The sequence below is a fragment of the Dendrobates tinctorius genome, unplaced genomic scaffold (assembly GCF_039654945.1).
Source record: "Dendrobates tinctorius isolate UK_male_01 unplaced genomic scaffold, ASM3965494v1 ptg000028l, whole genome shotgun sequence".
NCBI classification, from domain to species: Eukaryota; Metazoa; Chordata; class Amphibia; order Anura; family Dendrobatidae; genus Dendrobates; species Dendrobates tinctorius.
Genome location: NW_027361696.1, coordinates 54,186,119 through 54,205,402, shown reverse-complemented (window position 1 = coordinate 54,205,402; position 19,284 = coordinate 54,186,119). Strand labels below are relative to the sequence as shown.

The window sequence follows — 19,284 nt, the reverse complement described above, 5'->3', positions numbered from 1 at the left end:
AAACAGACTTTTGCTTGTGTATGCCTGAAATATTGACTTGTAAGTTGACATTTGATGTAACATTGTGCTCTTATCCTTGATGTTTAGCGATAAGCTAATTACGCTTTGTCTAGGCCAGATAGTTTGTTGAAATTCCAAACAGAGGAGGAAAATCTATGCAAATAGATTACATAATCAAACAATGCGACTTGGTTGTCACCATTCTTCCCCTTATTTGTGATGCTGGATTGAAGGACACTTGATATAATAAAAAATAGGTGATATGCGTCTCTGAGAGCGAGACACACAGAGATTCAGCCAAGGCATCAAAACATCCAAAGGACCAGAGACAGGACCGCAGAGAATACATCATGGTTCCATCACGAGGGTAACAGAATTATACTTCTACAGGATGCCAACTTAGTGGACCTCGGACCCGGTTGGAAGAATATAGATCTGCTCCATGGACCATCGCTGAACTATGGATACGTTTGTGAAACCCAAGTTGGGACCATCCAGTCACATGGAACCCATGGATTCATTTGGAGAAGCCAGGTTGGGACTATCTGGTCACCTGGCACTTATTGATATGTTTGGAGAAACCAGGTTGGAACCATCTGGTCACATGGCACCTATGGATACGTTTGGAGAAACCAGGCTGGGACCATCCAGTCACCTGCCACCATGGATGTGTTTGTAGATGCCAGGTTTTGACCCTCCAGTCACCTGGTCTTGTACCTGAATGGACTGTCATCTTCCTCGTCGTTACCTCCTCTCTGTGTGCTTGCCACAGATGGGGTAGTCAACCCTGGAAGCTCTGAAGTCACAGCTGCTCTTATCAGTGGAAGGGTGAGACTCTGTAATGTGCACCATCTTGGGTATTTTGCTGGGACTGTTCTATGTGTTATCTGTTTGTTTTGTGGTTCAATAAAGTATTGCCACACTGTTTCACCCTCACCCTGTGTTGTCTGAGTAGTGTTTTGCCCACGTTAAAGGAAGAGCGGGTGTGCGGTGGGACGATCCCTCGTCCATGCAGTTTTGGCTAGCTGACCAAGGTGCCTGCCGATCCCCGTGTCTCCACAGCCACCTCTAGTCCCATAAACACCTTCCTTTTCTATGTGCCATCGACTGCAGCGATATTCACAGAGCAGAAGCAGCAGACAGCAAGCACGGGTGTTATTAAATAATACAGAACATAAGAAATAAAAAAAGAAGTAAAACAATAATTGTGAAGAACTACAGGCAGCCATTAAAAGGCAAAATGGGACAAGTGGGAAAAACCTGACCAGTAAGAGGAGAGAATGCGCTTGCGGCATAATACGGGGTGTAGCACAAGGGTTATTCATCAGATTTGTGGAAGCTGGAGAGAACATTATACTCTCTCCATCTCCTGTAGATGTTTTTGTAATGTGTCAGATATATCAAAGAGCTTCTGGAGAAAACAGAACAAAATAATCCACCACGTTCCATATAATCGCACCGTGATTCCATTAATCTGTTACATATTGTATCAGGTCCTATAACTCAGATGGGTAAAAAAGAAGCCGGCTGTCAATGATGACCTGAGATATGAAGAGCGGGTGATGTGGAAATCTATCAGGTCCATCCAGCGCACATCAACGGTCACCCACTCTGTTCACAAGTAACACCCCCACAAGAGACAAGCCCCAACGTGTGGGAAGAGGAAAAGCTTGGAGTGGTGCATTGTGCTAAACCGTAAACAAGACCGGAAAAAAAAAATCAAATCTTGTACCGGGGAATCATCTCTTGCATGTAATTAAAAAAAAAAATCTATTTCCTAAAATACTGCACTATTTAGTCTTGTCTAAGGCTGTAATGAAGACTCCATGGTAAATTAATGGAGCTCGGCTGTGTACAAGGCATGGACTTCAATGAGATTTTCTCTGTTAGCACTGGTGTTGTACATTCATTTGGTTTGTGACTTTTTTTTAGGATTTCACTTCATAAATATACATTTTTGTTCAACGCTTAGAAGAAAGGTTAATAGACACTGCCTATCTGTAAGTATTGGAACAAACATCTTAATTACTGAAACATGTTTTTTCCCTTAGCCCATTGCCTCCAGTGTATAACATCCGACCCCATCGCCTCCAGTGTATAATATCCGCCCCCATTGCCTCCAGTGTATAATATCCGACCCCATCGCCTCCAGTGTATAATATCCGGCTGCATTGGCTCCAGTGTATACTATCCGGCCCCATTGCCTCCAGTATATAACATTCGGCCCCATCACCACCAGTGTATAACATCCACCCATCACTTCCAGGGTAAAACATCTGCCCAATGCCTCCAGTGTATAATATCCAGCCCCATCGCCTCCAGTGTATAATATTTAGCCCCATCGCCTCCAGTGTATAGCATCCAGCCCCACTGCTCTCAGTATATAATATCAGGCCCCATTTCCCCTCATGTGTAACATCTGGCCCTATTTCCCCCAGTGTATAACATTCGGCAACATTGACCCCCATGTATAACATCGGACCTTCACCCCGTGTGTTTAAGATCCTGACCCCCACCATGCCGCCTGTGAAATCTTGATGCTTCAGCGCACCAAAACATTTTGGACAATTGTAGCTCCCAATTTTATGGGAACAGTTTGAGAAAGGCCATTTTCTGTTTCTCATTATTGTGCCTAATGCACAAAGCAGGGTCCATACAGACATGGTTAGGGGAGTTTGATGTGGAAGAACATGATGGCCACAGAGAGCCCGGATCTCAACCCCATCCAACACCTTTAGGATGAACTAGGGCCGGTTGCTGTGGGCCCTGAAACCCCTCTTCTTAACAGGAATTATAGAGTTGAGTGTGATGTGCTGTAATGGTACTGTCACACTTAGCGATGTACCAGCGATCCCGACCAGCGATATGACGCAGTCAGGATTGCTGGTACATCGCTAAGTGGTCGCTAGTGAGCTGCCACACAGGCAGATCTCACCAGCGACATCGCTGGGGATGGGGGTCGCTACTTACCTGTCACACTAGGCGATCCTGCGTCCTCCCGCCCGGCTCCACGCTCGTCGCTCGTCTCTCCACAGGAAGCGCTGCAGGAAGCAGACGACGAGAAACAGTCCTGGACGTTCAGCGATAACCAGCGGGGGAGCCGGTCATAGGTAAGTATCAGACACAGCGATGTCGCTAGCAATATCGCTATAACGTCACAAGTTATAGTGATATTGCTAGCGATATCGCTTAGTGTGACAGTACCTTTAGGGTGTTGTTTGGGAGTCTTTCTTATCTCTCCATCCATGAGACTGGTTACAGCTACAGATAAGACAGGAGACCTTAGGTCCAGTTCAACAGATTGAGCTTTACTGTGCAATTCAGAAACATGCGGTTGCGGCACACAGAATGAGACAGAATCCACTTCGGATGATGTTCCTTTTGTCTAGTGTATTATCAATCCTAGACTCCGTTGCACCCGGCCTTGCCCCGCTTCATCTTCCTCTGTTGGTACGATGGACCTTCTGGCATAACAGCTTCCCTGAAACCCATCATTTTTCCCTTTCACTGAGACCCGGCTGACATCTTCCTTACAGGGTTTTGGTACCACTGACCTTCTGGCATAACAGCTGCCCTGACATCTTTATCTTCCCCCCTACTCTAGAATGGCGATTGGGAGCCCTGCCTCTTGTCCAACATCAGTGTCTGATCTCACAAATACTCCTCTTGGTGAAAGTGCAAAAATTCCCATGGACATCAGAAAAATCTTGTCAAAACTCTTCACAGAGGAGTGGAAGCTCTTATAGCTACAAAAGAAGGGGAGGGAACACTACATAATAGAAATCTAAATCAAATCAATATTTGGTGTGGCCACACTTTGCCTTCAAAACAGTATGAAAGCACTTGCATGTAGTATTTAAAGGAATTCAGAGAGGGAGCATGGAGGTTGTTCCAAACATCTTGGAGAACTAACCACAAATAGTCCTGGAAGAGATGATTTGGCCCTCACAGAGCCCTGATCTCAACATCATCAAGTCTGTCTGGGATCACATGGAGGAACAGAAGGATTTGCACAAATGATATCAGTTCTCCAAGATGTTTGGAACAACCTCCTGCCAAGTTCCATCAAAAACTGTGTGCAAGTACTGAGAAGAACTGATGAAGGCAAAGGACGATCACCAGATATTGATCTGATTTAGATGGCTCTTTTGTTCCTTCACGTTACATCTTTAAAACTTCTATTTTTGGAAGTATTCTAATTTTGCAACATTTTCTTCCACACCTTCCAAAAACTCTTTCATAATATCTTATATTTTTATTTTTTTTTGCAAATTGCATTACAAATTGTAATTTTTCCCATGTGTCTCCTCTTTTCTTTTTGATGAACCTACCAAACAATTAATAGCCTTTTCTTAAGCATAGTTGTCAATTACTGAGTAAGACCACCCACTGGACTCCTGACTAAGCAGGTCTGCACACAGGACTCCAAACTAAGCAGGTCAGCACATGGGACTCCAGACTAAGCAGCTATTTAAATCAATAAATTACCATATACTTTATCTTGGATCTTTTCCCTAAATCCTATATATCAATCTTCTCACCTCCTCTTGCTCTATGATGTACTACCTGCATTTAGGACTTAATATATATATTATGTATTGATACAGGTTTGCTTTTGATGGCCAGCAAATTCTGGTCACATGTGTCATGCATATGGTTTCCTCCCTTCATCTTCAGCATAAAATATTGCATCTTTTCAAACAATGTCATTTTAGTCTGCAGAAGAAGAAGCCCTGACATGGAGCAGATGGTCTTGGCACATCAGTAATAAACTGTTTGGGGATTGGAGCCATAGCTTTAATAACTGTTCCCTGGCAGCCCAGCTGCAAGGAGATGATGTGAGACCGCGGTAGCCATAACTAAGAATAATAATGCATTTGGTTTATGTGACAATCCAAGACTTGATTTGTGTATTATAAAGACACAGATGATATATTGATCGACATTGTAAAGCCATCAAGGATTCAGTAGTCCAAATTGAAAAGATCAAGTAGATATCCCGTCCACAAGGTAAAGCTGTTGGAGATCTAAGGTTCATCTCATCTTGTAGGTATATTGACATGTTAAGTGCAGCATTATCACAGTACCATGCTGTGTTTTTTTGTTAGCGCTCTTACTGGATCAATTCATGCTAGCAATGCCTCCATTCAACAACAACATAGGAGGGTGGAGAATTTTCCAAGAAATTCATCAAGGTTTTGTGTAAATGAATCAGAATCCTTTATTTATAATGTCAGGAAAATGGATGTATGGAAACGATAAAACTTTAGAAAAAAATAAACCATGTGACAAAAAATGGTTTGGGGAAGGAATAGACTTGCTATTGAAAGAATCATCATGGAGCCAACCTTTCAGAGCAAATTCCTCCCTTCCACAAGTGACATAAAGTTGTCTATGCACATGGGGCTTTGAATGTCATTGATCGATCGTCTGTCGTTTGATTGATCAGACCATCAACATCGTAGAATAAGGAAAAAAGCTTAATAAAAAATCCAGTGGGCTCAAGCTAAGTGACAAATAAGAGGCCAAATTCGGCTGATCATGCTATGTGCTTTTTTTTTACAAACAAACCTGATGCGTCCACATTTTGGCAGACAATAATCTCCTTCGTTTGTGTATAATTTCCAAACTATGGAAGTCATCCAAGATAGCAATTTTTTACGTTTTGGCTGACTCAGATATATGGGCAACAAAGTGAAGGAGGTGGACAGGAAAGTAGGGGCTTTATCGCAAAGATCAAACTTGGTCATCCATTATGATGTTGGGTTTTCCCACTTTGGCCAAAAGACTTTGCCAGTTTTTCCCCTCCTTACTTCTTTGGGAGCTATGTACAGGTTCTCACTACAAGATGAGACCAACCAGGGCATGGAAGACCATATGGTTTTCCTCTATGGCACATGCACCATTGAAGATGACACCACCAGGGGGTTAATCATACCTCTCCTTTAGCTCCTTAGTAAATAATAATAATAATCTTTTTTTTTATATAGCACTAACATATTCCACAGCGCTTTACAGTTTTGCACACATTATCATCACTGTCCATGATGGGGCTCACAATCTAAATTTCCTATCAGTATGTCTTTGGAGTGTGGGAGGAAACCGGAGCACCCGGAGGAAACCCACGCAAACACGAAGAGAACATACAAACAAACTCCTTGCAGATGTTGTCCTTGGTGGGATTTGAACCCAGGACTCCAGCGCTGCAATGCTATCCACTGAGCCACCATTCACTCTTGATTTAAAGTGTTGAAAGAAGTATGGACTTCTACAAGCCTTCAGATATTTGTGCTGTTTCTTTCTCCAATGCTCCTAGATGATTTCAGAGCAATATTAATGTACAATATATTTTCCTTTACTCGTGTTCATCACCTGTCATTTTTACCTGCAAGGTTATGCTTCAAGACAGCCAAAATCCAGTACACATTACTTCATCTACCCATGGCCAAGAGCGCATTAGATTATCCACGCTCCAATCTATAACGAAAGCTTCTAATAGACTCTTCTGCTCCATTCATTCCTCTTGTCTTGCGTTCCTCTTTGTCAGAATCCCCTTTATGTTTTTATCATTTCATTTAAACTCCTGGCATCTGAATCGCTGCAAAAACTGAATTTCAGAAATTTATTTTCAATCATTTACAATAATGTTGAAGTTCTGAAAATTGCGTACTTCATTTTCCTCTAATGTTCTTATAGAAAATTGTCCTCTTCGGCATCGCCACTTCACTGCTTCACGAGAGGGTAGACCACAAACGATACGTCCAAAGTCAAAACACTGGGTTGATTTGCAAATGTAGATGGCAATAAGATGTTTCATGTTTGAAAATACATGCAACGAGTGGTGATACAATGTTACCTAAAATATATCAGGCAACACAAACGGAATGCAGCTCATGGGGCAATTATGGAGGCCTGTTCTTGGCACCCTTGATCCTAAGGAAGCCACCATCTGCAAAGCATATTTCCCACAGCATTTATTGTTAGAGAAGTGTAGAATGACATGGTAGCTGTCTATGTTTATGTGTCCTAATAGTGCATGCAAATACACAGATATCTTCGTAAGATAACAAGTAATGAGTGAACCAGAACAGTAAAGTTTGGGGTCCGTACGGGACACCTAGCGTCCATCGATGGACCCCGAACACAAACTTCTCCAGGAAGTCCATGTTACTGTTCAGGTTCGGAATCCCAAACATCAGCTGTTTTCCACGCTGTCATATGTATGACGGCGCAAGAAACACCAACGGCTGTGATCGGCGGTAAATTAGGTACCACCGGTCATAGAGCTGCAGTTCCTACTTTGTCAGATGACAGCGGGAGCCAGCAGCTGTGACCGATGGTAAAAAAGTTACCATCAGTCACATACGTCAGCTGATGAGAAAGTACTACTCTCATCAGCATACGCCTGCTATCACTGATAACAGACCAGGCTATAAAGAAATTAAAAAAAATAATAAAAATTATGTGGGATCTATTCTATTTTTGATAACCAGTGCAGGCAAAACCCACAGCTGCAGGCTGCAACCTTCAGCTGTCAACTTTATCGTGGCTGCTTATCAAGAATAGAGGGCTTTTTAAAATGTTTTAAATAAATAATTTTAATAAACTAGCGTGGGTCCCCCCATTTTTGACAACCAGCCAAACTAAAGCTGACAGCTGGAGGATGGCATTGTCTGACTGGTAAGGGGACATGGATATTGGGCACCCCCAGCCTAAAAATAGTGGCCTGCAGCCACCCCACAAAAGGAGCCCAGGGGATAGAAATGCAGTGGCGTCTATAAGACACCCCCATTACTAACTCCATAGTTTGATTGCAAAAAGACACAGCCAGAATAAAGTCCTTTAAAATAAATACACTGACACCTTTATTTGAAAAAAAAACACAGTTATACTCACCTTTAAGCATAATCCATTGAAGCACATGTCCCCTGTAAAGGAATAAAAATAATAAGCAACCATATGCCTCACCTGCCCGACATGAAGATTTATTATTTATTTATAGCACAGGCACTGGCTGATGAATACTCCCCTCAGCAGTGCCTGATATCACTGTTATCAGCAACAGCATGGAAAACACTGATGAGAGTACTACTCTCTCATCAGCCATTGCTTATGACCGGCAGTAACCTTTTTACTGCCAGTCACAGCTGCTGGCTCATGCTGTCGTGTAGCAAACAACGGATGTTCGGGCCCTTCATTCATCTCAGTTGGGTCTTGGAACCAAACTTTTTTTAGATGTTCGGCCGAACCTGCCAGACCCGAACATCCACGGGTTTGCCCAAAACTTTTTTGAGCCTGTGGCTCAGACAGACGTCCCATCAACCAAATAATACTCCAAAGTGTTAATCAAATGTGTGTCCACCGTGGTAAAAAAGCCTCTTCATCATCCATTTACTGCTTTTTCTCTTGTAAATTGCAAGAGTTGAAAGTTCTTTTAGCACGAGAAGTTGGCAGACAGCGGATGATGAAGTGACTTATTTTATCATGGTGGCCACACATTTGATCAACACTTTGGAGAACTACTTGGTCGATACTATTAAACTTACAAGGTCAGCTAGGTTCATAAAAAAAATCGGGACATGGAGGTGGTCTCCATAAGTGCCGCAATAAATGCAACATACATGGAAAATGAAGAGATAAAAATGGGATGGGGACCATGATCTCTTGACGTGGGTGGTTAGCAATGGAGTCATAGCAAGCAGAGCCTGTAAGGATTCTAATTGATATATTTTCAGTGAAACCCTGCCATGCTCTATGTACACCATTGTTTTTTAACAGAATTTTAAAGAGTGTGTTTTGGTCACAGGTTCTCATTAGGAATTTGTTTCCTGTTTTCCTCATAGTTAGAGTCTATTTTTTCTTTCTAATTTTGGATACTTTTGGTACTGTGTGCCCTTCAGATTTTCCCATACATCTCCATTGCAGATAGATGGTAGATTTGTACAAACAACCTCCGCACAAGCTCTTGAATGCACCGAGTCTTTGAACGTCGTCTCGGGACACTGGGGATTCTCTACAAAGACGCCTGCTATGTGCCTTATTGTGCAAATACAGTAAACACACTTGCCGCATTCAAGAGATGCTAATCCTTCTGTGCATATACTTTGGAGGTTCACGTAGAACTGAAGATTCATCATCCAGATACCTAGTGATGGCGAGGTCTCGTTTGCCATGTTTGTCATTCTTTTCATGTCTAAGGAACGGATTGTGAGTGGCATAAGAATTACCTTCTTGCTGCATATTTACTTATATAGTCCTTACACTCTAAGAAAACACTAAGACATGACATCAATGGCAAAACCATGGACCAACCATAGACCAACCAAATATGATACAAACCAAGTGCAACATATCTGATCACTTTTTAAAATGTTCTGATACCTTTGCCCATAGATGCCCATAATCAATAAGGACACATTAACTATGAAGTTGATGGAGAGAGACAAGTATAGAGCTCGACTATATCTGGCAGTCTTATGAACCACGTCTGGAGAAGTAGGGTGCATTCTCAACCTTCACTTCATTTACACGAAGGACATGAAATCCCTTCCCCATTCAGCAATTGATGAGGTCTTGGTGATCATAACTCACCCATCCACTAATTATCACCTATCCACTAACTAGAACACCCCTGTAAATAATAAGTCTTTATTGATTGGGGGCTCCTAGGTGCAATTGCATAACCCTTACAGTCAAAAAGCAATTTATTATTATTTATTATAGCTCCATTTATTCCATGGCACTTTACATGTGAGGAGGGGTATACATAATAAAAACAAGTACAGTAATCTTAAACGATACAAGTCCCAATTGGTACAGGAGGAGAGAAGACCCTGCCCGCGAGGGCTCACAATCTACAATGGATGGGTGAGGATACAGTAAGTGAGGGTAGAGCTGGTCGTGCAGCGGTTTGGTGGATTGGTGGTTACTGCAAATCTTAGGCTTGTCGGAAGAGGTAGGTCTTCAGGTTCTTTTTGAAGGTTTCCATGGCAGGCGAGAGTATGATATGTTGGGTAGAGGGTTCCAGAGTACAGTGATGAGAGGGAGAAATCTTGTATGCGATTGTGGGAAGAGTAGATAAGAGGGGAGTAGAGAAGGAGATCTTGTGAGGATCGGAGGCTGCGTGCAGGTAAGCACGAGGTCACAGATGTATGGACACAGGTTGTGGATGGCTTTGTATGTCATGGTTAGGGTTTTGACCTGGAGTCTTTGGGTATTGGGGAGCCAGTGCAGGGATTGACAGAGGGGAGAGGCCGAGGAATAGCGGGGGGACAGGTGGATTAGTCGGGCAGCAGAATTTAGAATAGATTGGAGGGGTGCGAGATTGTAAGAGGGGAGACCACAGAGCAGTAGGTTGCAGTAGACAAGGTGGGAGATGATGAGGGCATGGACTAGGGTTTTTGCAGATTCTTGGTTGAGGAATGTACAGATCCGAGAATTATTTTTGAGTTGAAGTCAGCAGGAAGTGGAAAGGGCTTGGATATGTGGTTTGGAGGAGAGATCAGTGTCAAGGATTACCCTGAGGCAGTGAGCTTATGGGACTGGGGAGAGTGAGCAGCCATTTACTTTAATGAATAGGTCTGTTGGCGGAGTTGAGTAAGATGAGGGAAAGATGATGAATTATGTTATGTCGAGATTGGGTGGTCTCTCGCATATTTATTCAAGTGATTTCTAGTGGGAAGGTATCACACCCTGACATTAAAAGTTTTTCTACAATGGATCTACCAATTTATGGGGAAAATGAAACCCTAAGCTCTCACAATTGATGGGGTCCCAGTGGTTAGAACTACAACCGGTCTACAAGTTATTACCTTTCCAGCTGGATTGGTAAGATTGGCACAACAAAGAGCTCCAGTGACTGGTGGTCCACACTAGGTTGCCTTCTCCATCCATCTCTTCCTGATGTCAACTGTGTTAACTAAATTGTACTATAATCAAAAGTGAGAGCAAAAAAGGAACATGGCAGCCTCTGGGAAGATTTTCAAATCCCTTCAGGTTCTTTAATCTTTTAAAGCAATTTTTTTTTGTCTAAGTGCACCCTACAGTTCACGATCTTGAGAGTGGAAGTATAGAAGTCAAGATTCAGAAATATTCAGACTTACTGAAATTCTATCTAGAGGGATCCATGTCAGACTGGAATTCCTTTGGGGCCCATCCTCCATTTTTACAATACATGAGCATACCTGCTTTATATATTGTATTACAAAACTTGCTCCCATCCTTGTAGACAGAAAGCCAATAATCGATAAAAATCAAAATGGTTATTCGTGAATCGTGAAGAAGAAAACAACCCTAGTTTCAAATGTTTATATCCAAAGTTACCTCCAATATGGGTTGTCTTCTGCTTGACCATTGTGGTCCATTACAGGCTATCGAACCAATCTTCTATTTAAGCTGAGAGAGTAGCCTTGAAAGAGTTCACTTTGTAAGTGTTTGCCCTCATGTCTATCAACCCTCTGCAGCACGAATGGCCAGAAGAAACACTTATTGAAACGCATACGGAACAATTCTCAGAAGTGGAGTTTTATGTGACGTATGCACATTCCCAAGGCAATCCACGATGTCTTTTGTAATTTTCCTTACCAATATTGTTCTATGCTCAATTCTATTCTCAATAATGTAACGGTTAAGGGGATGACTATTCCTATTATTAGCAACCACCAATATGACCCTACTGCTACAGTAGGACACAGGAAAACACCTGCGAACACAGAGGAAGAGATAGGATTTTTAAGGCAAGAGAGCAAAAAAGTGACCCAGCGAGGAACGCTCCAGCTCGGAGCTGTCACACTGAGTGATGGCCTCCATTAGTGTCCCCAGGTCATTATATGGAGATGGAGCTCTCCTGTGATAAATGGGACAATGCTCATATCAGCACAACTCCTCCACTCGATATATATATATATATATATATATATATATATATATATATATATATAAAGCTCAATGTGGGTGTGTGTATATATGTGTGTGTGTATGTCCAGGATTGGCATCCGCACCGTCGCAGCTACAGCCACAAAATTTGGCACAGTCACACGTCTGGACCCCGAGAGTGTCATAGGCTATGTTGTGAGGCAAAATTTTAACCCCGCGCGTTCCAATTCACCAAACAATTTTGCCCCTATCTATATAATGGGGAAAAAGTGAAAGGAAAAGTGTTGGAGGCAAATTGACAGCTGCCAGATGTGAACAAGGGGGACTTAAAGAATGAGAGCGATGGCGCCAAAGAGTATATACCATACAGTTGCTAAGGTGGGGCCCTGACATGGGATACTCACCACACACGGGGATATGAACACACACACAAAATGCGCCACACACTACCACGTGCTTCAACACATATACCACCCTCAGCACACATTTCACCACACATACACCAACCTCGCCACATAAAAGTCAAAACACAAAAGTCGCCACTCAAAACTCGCCACGCTGTCCCAGAGCTGTTTAAAAGATGAAAAATGAGCTGTGATTGGTTGCTATCAGCAACAGTTTTCTTTGTAGATAGTTGTGGTAACTGAGGCCTATTAGTCTTATCATTTCTACGGTGTTATCGTCTATTAGATACACGGCCCAGCAGACAGTATCACAAAGAATAGGATTAGATACACGGCTCAGCAGTCAGTATCACACAGGAGAGGATTAGATACACGGCTTAGTGGTCAGTATCACACAGGATAGGATTAGATACACGGCTGAGCAGTCAGTATCACACAGGATAGGATTTGATACACGGCTCAGCAGTCAGTATCACACAGGATAGGATTAGATACACGGCTGAGCAGTCAGTAACACACATGATAGGGTTAGATACACAGCTCAGCAGACGGTATCACACAGGATAGGATTAGATACACGGCTCAGCAGTCAGTATCACACAGGATAGGATTAGATACACGGCTTAGCAGTCAGTATCACACAGGAGAGGATTAGATACACGGCTCAGCAATCAGTATCACACAGGATAGGATTAGATACACGGCTCAGCAGTCAGTATCACACAGGATAGGATTAGATACACGGCTCAGCAGACGGTATCACACAGGATAGGATTAGATACACTGTTCAGCAGTCAGTATCACACAGGATAGGATTAGATATACGGATGAGCAGTCAGTAACACACAGGAAAGGATTAGATACACAGCTCAGCAGAAAGTATCACACAGGAGAGGATACTTGGGTAATAGCTTAGTTAATTTGTGTTGCAAATCTGTAGTGTTGAATATATGATGTGAAATGTTTTTATGTGCAATATAATCATTATAATTTGTTATAACTAACCACAGTTGGTTACTATGCCCGGGCAACGCCGGGCTCTTCAGCTAGTATATATATATATATATATATATGTATATATGCGTCTACGGAAACATGTATGTATTATGTAATATGTAATACTGGTCACTCTGGGTCGTGTATGAAGTAGTCCTTTTATTTCATATGCACAACCACAGTTGTCTTGTAGCATGGTAGAGCAGCGATGCTCTCAATAGGTTGCAAAGAATAGTTTGGAGAAAATTATATATGAACTTTCTTTTATGCCATAAGTAAAATAGGCAAATGGGTCTTCTCTACTGATAGGAACCAATCTGATCCCTTTTTTTGTCATGCAAAATATAATATTTTACAACCTGCATGGTAACATAGGATTGAGTAAGGGTGTTGTCATGTAGGGTGTGTATATATATGTATATATATATATATACACTCACTGGCCACTTTTTTAGGTACACCTGTCCAACTGTGTGTTAAGACTTAATTTCTAATCAGCCAATCACATGGCGGCAACTCAGTGCATTTAGGCATGTAGACATGGTCAAGACAATCTCCTGCAGTTCAAACCGAGCATCAGTATGGGGAAGAAAGGTGATTTGAGTGCCTTTGAACGTGGCATGATTGTTGGTGCCAGAAGGGCTGGTCTGAGTATTTCAGAAACTGCTGATCTACTGGGATTTTCACGCACAACCATCTCTAGGGTTTACAGAGAATGGTCCGAAAAAGAAAAAAAATCCAGTGAGCGGCAGTTCTGTGGCCGGAAATGCCATATTGATGCCAGAGGTCAGAGGAGAATGGGCAGACTGGTTCGAGCTGATAGAAAGGCAACAGTGACTCAAATTGCCACCCGTTACAACCAAGGTAGGCAGAAGAGCATCTCTGAACGCACAGTGCGTCGAACTTTGAGGCAGATGGGCTACAGCAGCAGAAGACCACACTGGGTACCACTCCTCTCAGCTAAGAACAGGAAACTGAGGCTACAATTTGCACAAGCTCATCGAAATTGGACAGTAGAAGATTGGAAAAACGTTGCCTGGTCTGATGAGTCTCGATTTCTGCTGCGACATTCGGATGGTAGGGTCAGAATTTGGCGTAAACAACATGAAAGCATGGATCCATCCTGCCTTGTATCAACGGTTCAGGCTGGTGGTGGTGGTGTCATGGTGTGGGGAATTTTTTCTGGGCACTCTTTGGGCCCCTTGGTACCAATTGAGCATCGTTGCAACGCCACAGCCTACCTGAGTATTGTTGCTGACCATGTCCATCCCTTTATGACCACAATGTACCCAACATCTGATGGCTACTTTCAGCAGGATAATGCGCCATGTCATAAAGCTCGAATCATCTCAGATTGGTTTCTTGAACATGACAATGAGTTTACTGTACTCAAATGGCCTCCTCAGTCACCAGATCTCAATCCAATAGAGCATCTTTGGGATGTGGTGGAACGGGAGATTCGCATCAGGGATGTGCAGCAGACAAATCTGCGCCAACTGTGTGATGCCATCATGTCAATATGGTCCAAAATCTCTGAGGAATGCTTCCAGCACCTTGTTGAATCTCTGCCACGAAGAATTGAGGCAGTTCTGAAGGCAAAAGGGGGTCCAACCCGTTACAAGCATGGTGTACCTAATAAAGTGGCCAGTGAGTGTATATATATATACTAGCTGAAGAGCCCGGCGCTGCCTGGGCATAGTAACTAACTGTGGTTAGTTATGGCAAATTAAAATTATCCTCCATCCCATAGTCCCGTGCCCATATACCCATCATACATATCCACGATCCCATAGGCGCGTGCCCATATACCCATCATACATATCCTCCATCCCATAGTCGAGTGCCCATATACCCATCACACATCCTCCATCCCATAGTCCCATGCCCATATACCCATCACACATCCTCCATCCCATAGTCCCATGCCCATATACCCATCATACATATTCTCCATCCCATAGTCAAGTGCCCATATACCCATCATACATCCTTCATCTCATAGTCCCATGCCCATATACCCGTCATACATATCCTCCATCCCATAGTCCAGTGCCCATATACCCATCACACATCCTCCATCCCATAGTCCCGTGCCCATATACCCGTCATACATATCCTCCATCCCATAGTCCAGTGCCCATATACACATCACATATCCTCCATCCCATAGTCAACCATTATGACATCATAATGAGCGGTGGGGCTTGCAACCTTTGATGACATCAGCGTCGCCATGGCAACCATTATGACATCATAATGAGGGGCGGGGCTTGATACACACACACACTTTTTCCCCATTATGTAGATAGGGGCAAAATTGTTTGGTGAATTGGAACATGCGGGGTTAAAATTTTGCCTCACAACATAGCCTAGGACACTCTCGGGGTCCAGACGTGTGACTGTGCCAAATTTTGTGGCTGTAGCTGCGACGGTGCGGATGTCAATCCCGGACATACACACACATTCATACATACATACACACACTTGAGCTTTATATATTAGATATATACTAGCTGAAGAGCCCGGTGCTACCCGGGCATAGTAACTAACTACGGTTAGTTATAACAAATTATAATGATTATATCTATATATATAAAGCTGAGTGTAGAGCCCCGCCCACTACGCATAGCCATATTCACTATAATATCCCACATCATCCCGTCAGCCAGAGCCACCGGGCTACTACCCCTAATGTCCCACATCATCCCATCAAAGCCACCGGACTACTACCCCTAATATCCCACATCATCCCGTCACCCAGAGCCACCGGACAACTATCACTAATATCCCACATCATCCCGTCACATCCGCCTGACTACTACCCCTAATATCCCATATCATCCCGTCAGCCAGAGCCACCGGACAACTACCACTAATATCCCACATCATCCGGTCACAGCCGTCAGACTACTACCCCTAATATCCCACATCATCCCGTCAGCCAGAGCTATCGGACTACTATATCCCACATCATCCTGTCAGCCAGAGCCACTGGACTAGTCCCCCTAATATCCCACATCATCCCGTCAGCCAGAGCCACCGGACTACTACCCCTAATATCCCACATCAACCCGTCAGCCTGGGGTCAGAACAAGAGCGCTGAGTGGAACAGTCCTTACTTCCATACCAGGGATCCCTTCAAGAGAGGCCTGGCATGAGAACCAGAGCGCTGAGTGGATTTGCCCTGATTTCCATACCAATGATCCCTTTAATAGAAGCTGGGGTGAGAATCAGAGCACTGAGGGATTTACCCTAACTTCCATACCGGAGATTCATTTAAGAGAGGCCTGGGGTTAGTACCAAAGCGCTGAGTGGATTTGCCCTAACTTCCATACCGGGGATCCTTTTAAGAGAGGCCTGGCGTCAGAACCAAAGCGCTGAGTGGAAAGGTCCTAACTTTCATACCGGGGATCCCTTTAATAGAAGCCTGGGGTGAGAATCAGAGCGCTGAGTGGATTTGTCCTGACTTTCATATTGGAGATCCCTTTAAGAGGGGCCTTGGGTCAGAACCAGAGCGCTGAGTAGATTTGCCCTAACTTCCATATTGGGGATCCTTTTAAGAGAGCCTGGGGTCAGAACCAAAGCGCTAAGTGGAACGGTCCTAACTTCCATACCGGGGATCTCTTTAAGAGAGGCCTGGGGTGAGAATCAGAGCGCTGAGGGATTTACCCTAACTTCCATACCGGGGATCCCTTTAAAAGAGGCCTGGCGTCAGAACCAGAGCGCTGAGTGGATTTGCCCTGACTTGCATACCAATGATCCCTTTAATAGAACCCTGGGGTCAGAATCAGAGTGCTGAGGAACTTGCCCTAACTTCCATACAGGAGATCCCTTTAAGAGAGCCTGGGGTCATTACCAGAGCATTTGAAGGCAATTGCCCTGACTTCCATACTGGGGATCCCTTTAAGAGAGGCCTGGGGTCAGAACCAAAGCGCTGGATGGATTTGCCCTGACTTCCATACCGGAGATCCCTTTAAGAAAGGCCTGGGATCAGTACCAAAGCGCAGAGTGGATTTGCCCTTACTTCCATACCAATGATCCCTGGGGTCAGAACCACAGCGCTGGATGGATTTGCTCTGACTTCCATGCCAATGATCCCTTTACGAGGGAAGATGTGCCTATGGGATAGAGGATGTGTGATGGGTATATGGGCAGGGAGGGGGGATTCATTTCTGTCATGTGCTCTCTGCTCCTTTTTGGGGGGCAGACAATGGCTGGGAGCTTATGTTTACGGGGATGCAAGATTTCTCCCACCATGTCAGCTCTGGTGAAATGAGAGATGCTTAGTGATTGGTTGCAAGGAAAACTGTTGCTCATAGCAACCAATCACAGCTCAGCTTCTTTTGAACAGCTCTGGTAAAATGAAAGATGCTTTGTGATTGGTTGGTGATACACACACATACATACATACATACATTCAGTTTTATGTATAGAGATGACAATATATGGGAGTCCAGGCTCGGTCTGGCCTGGCGGGGTACCGGGTAAATGCCCGGTGGGCCCCAAGGGTCGCGTGGGGCCCTTTAAATTTCCTGCCCCTTTAAATGTTTAGGGGCCGGGCCCTTTAAGAGCGCGTGTGCACATACCTTGGCAGCGGCTTTACGCGCAATGCGCGCGGTCTGGAGGCGGCCCCCTGGCTGGCTGTCTTCGGCGGCATCTCCTGAGCGTCTGATCTCTGATGAGAGCGCGATGAATCACTCTCACCCTGGCCGCCGCGTGACCTTGCTGCAGTGTTTCGCGCGGTGGCGGCCTGTTCTTGATGGGCGGGTGAGTCACCACCCCGCGCTCTTTCCTCTTCTGTAGCTGGCTGCTGCCTGGCTAATAGCAGCGCCAACACACAGAACAGAAGAGGACGTCGCCGCTCATCCTGCTGCTCCCGCTCCTGTGTGTTAACAGCCAGGCAGCCCTGAGCCCTGCGGTCCACGGGTCCGGTGAGTGTATAAAATAGCAGGGGAAGGGGTCCAGGGGACACTGGGGGAGACAGACAGTCACAGACTAGTCCAATGTCCTCAGCTGATGGCTGTGTGGTGGTGGTGGTGGACTCTCTGTCGGCTGTGTGGTGGTGAGTGGTGGTAGTGGACTCTCTGCCGGACTCCCTGACTCCTGCAGCCCTGCGGCCTGCCCAATGCCGCGTCCAGTGTCCTCCTCCTCGGTCATGCAGCTCGACCGGCTCCCGACTACCGCTGTACTGCAGTGCCGGACAGTGCCGGCCCGGCTGTGTGGTGGTGGTGGTGTTGTGTGCTCTAAGCCGGTCTCCATGTCTGACTCCTGCAGCCCTGCGGCCTGCCCAGTGCGTCCAGTGTCCTCCTCCTCAGTCATGCAGCTCTGCCGGCTCCCAACTACCGCTGTCCTGCAGTGCTGGCCCGGCTGTGTGGTGGTGTCGTGTGCTCTCTGCCGGGCTCCCAGCCTGACTCCTGCAGCCCTGCGGCCTGCCCAGTGCGTCCAGTGTCCTCCTCCTCGGAGTCATGCAGCTCTGCCGGCTCCCGACTACCGCTGTCCTGCAGTGCCGGCCCGGCTGTGTGGTGGTGTGTGCTCTGTGCCGGGCTCCCTGTCTGACTCCTGCAGCCCTGCGGGCTGCCCTTTGCATCCAGTGTCCTCCTCCTCGGAGTCAGGCAGCTCTGCTCTGCCAGCCCCTGACTACCGCTGTCCTGCAGTGCCGGCCCGGCTGTGTGGTGGTGGTGGTGTTTGCTCTCCGCCGGGCTCCCTGTCTGACTCCTGCCCTGCAGCCTGCCCTGTGCAGAGAATGATGGCTAGCCTGGCGTGGTGAGCTGCTCTGATGTCTCTGCACCCTCCCTGATGGGGCCCCAATGAGAGGAAAAATAGGTTTCTGGGGCCCCCAGAAACCTATTTTTCCTCTCATTGGGGCCCCATCAGGTAGCCGACACAGCTTCCAGGGAGCATGGTGACGAGAATGATATACTATTAAACTGCATAGGCAACAGGTAGCCGGCACAGTTTCCAGGGAGGGTGGTGAAATATACCATTACACTGCGTAGGTGACCACCGTGGG

The 19,284-nt window shown here is 45.1% G+C and overlaps 1 protein-coding gene across 1 annotated transcript in view; it reads right to left on the bottom strand.

The window, feature by feature from the left end:
• Positions 1 to 19,284, bottom strand: part of GRIK5 (glutamate ionotropic receptor kainate type subunit 5) — a 446,124-nt gene that overhangs the window by 295,781 nt on the left and 131,059 nt on the right. The gene's annotated exons all lie outside the window — the stretch shown is intronic.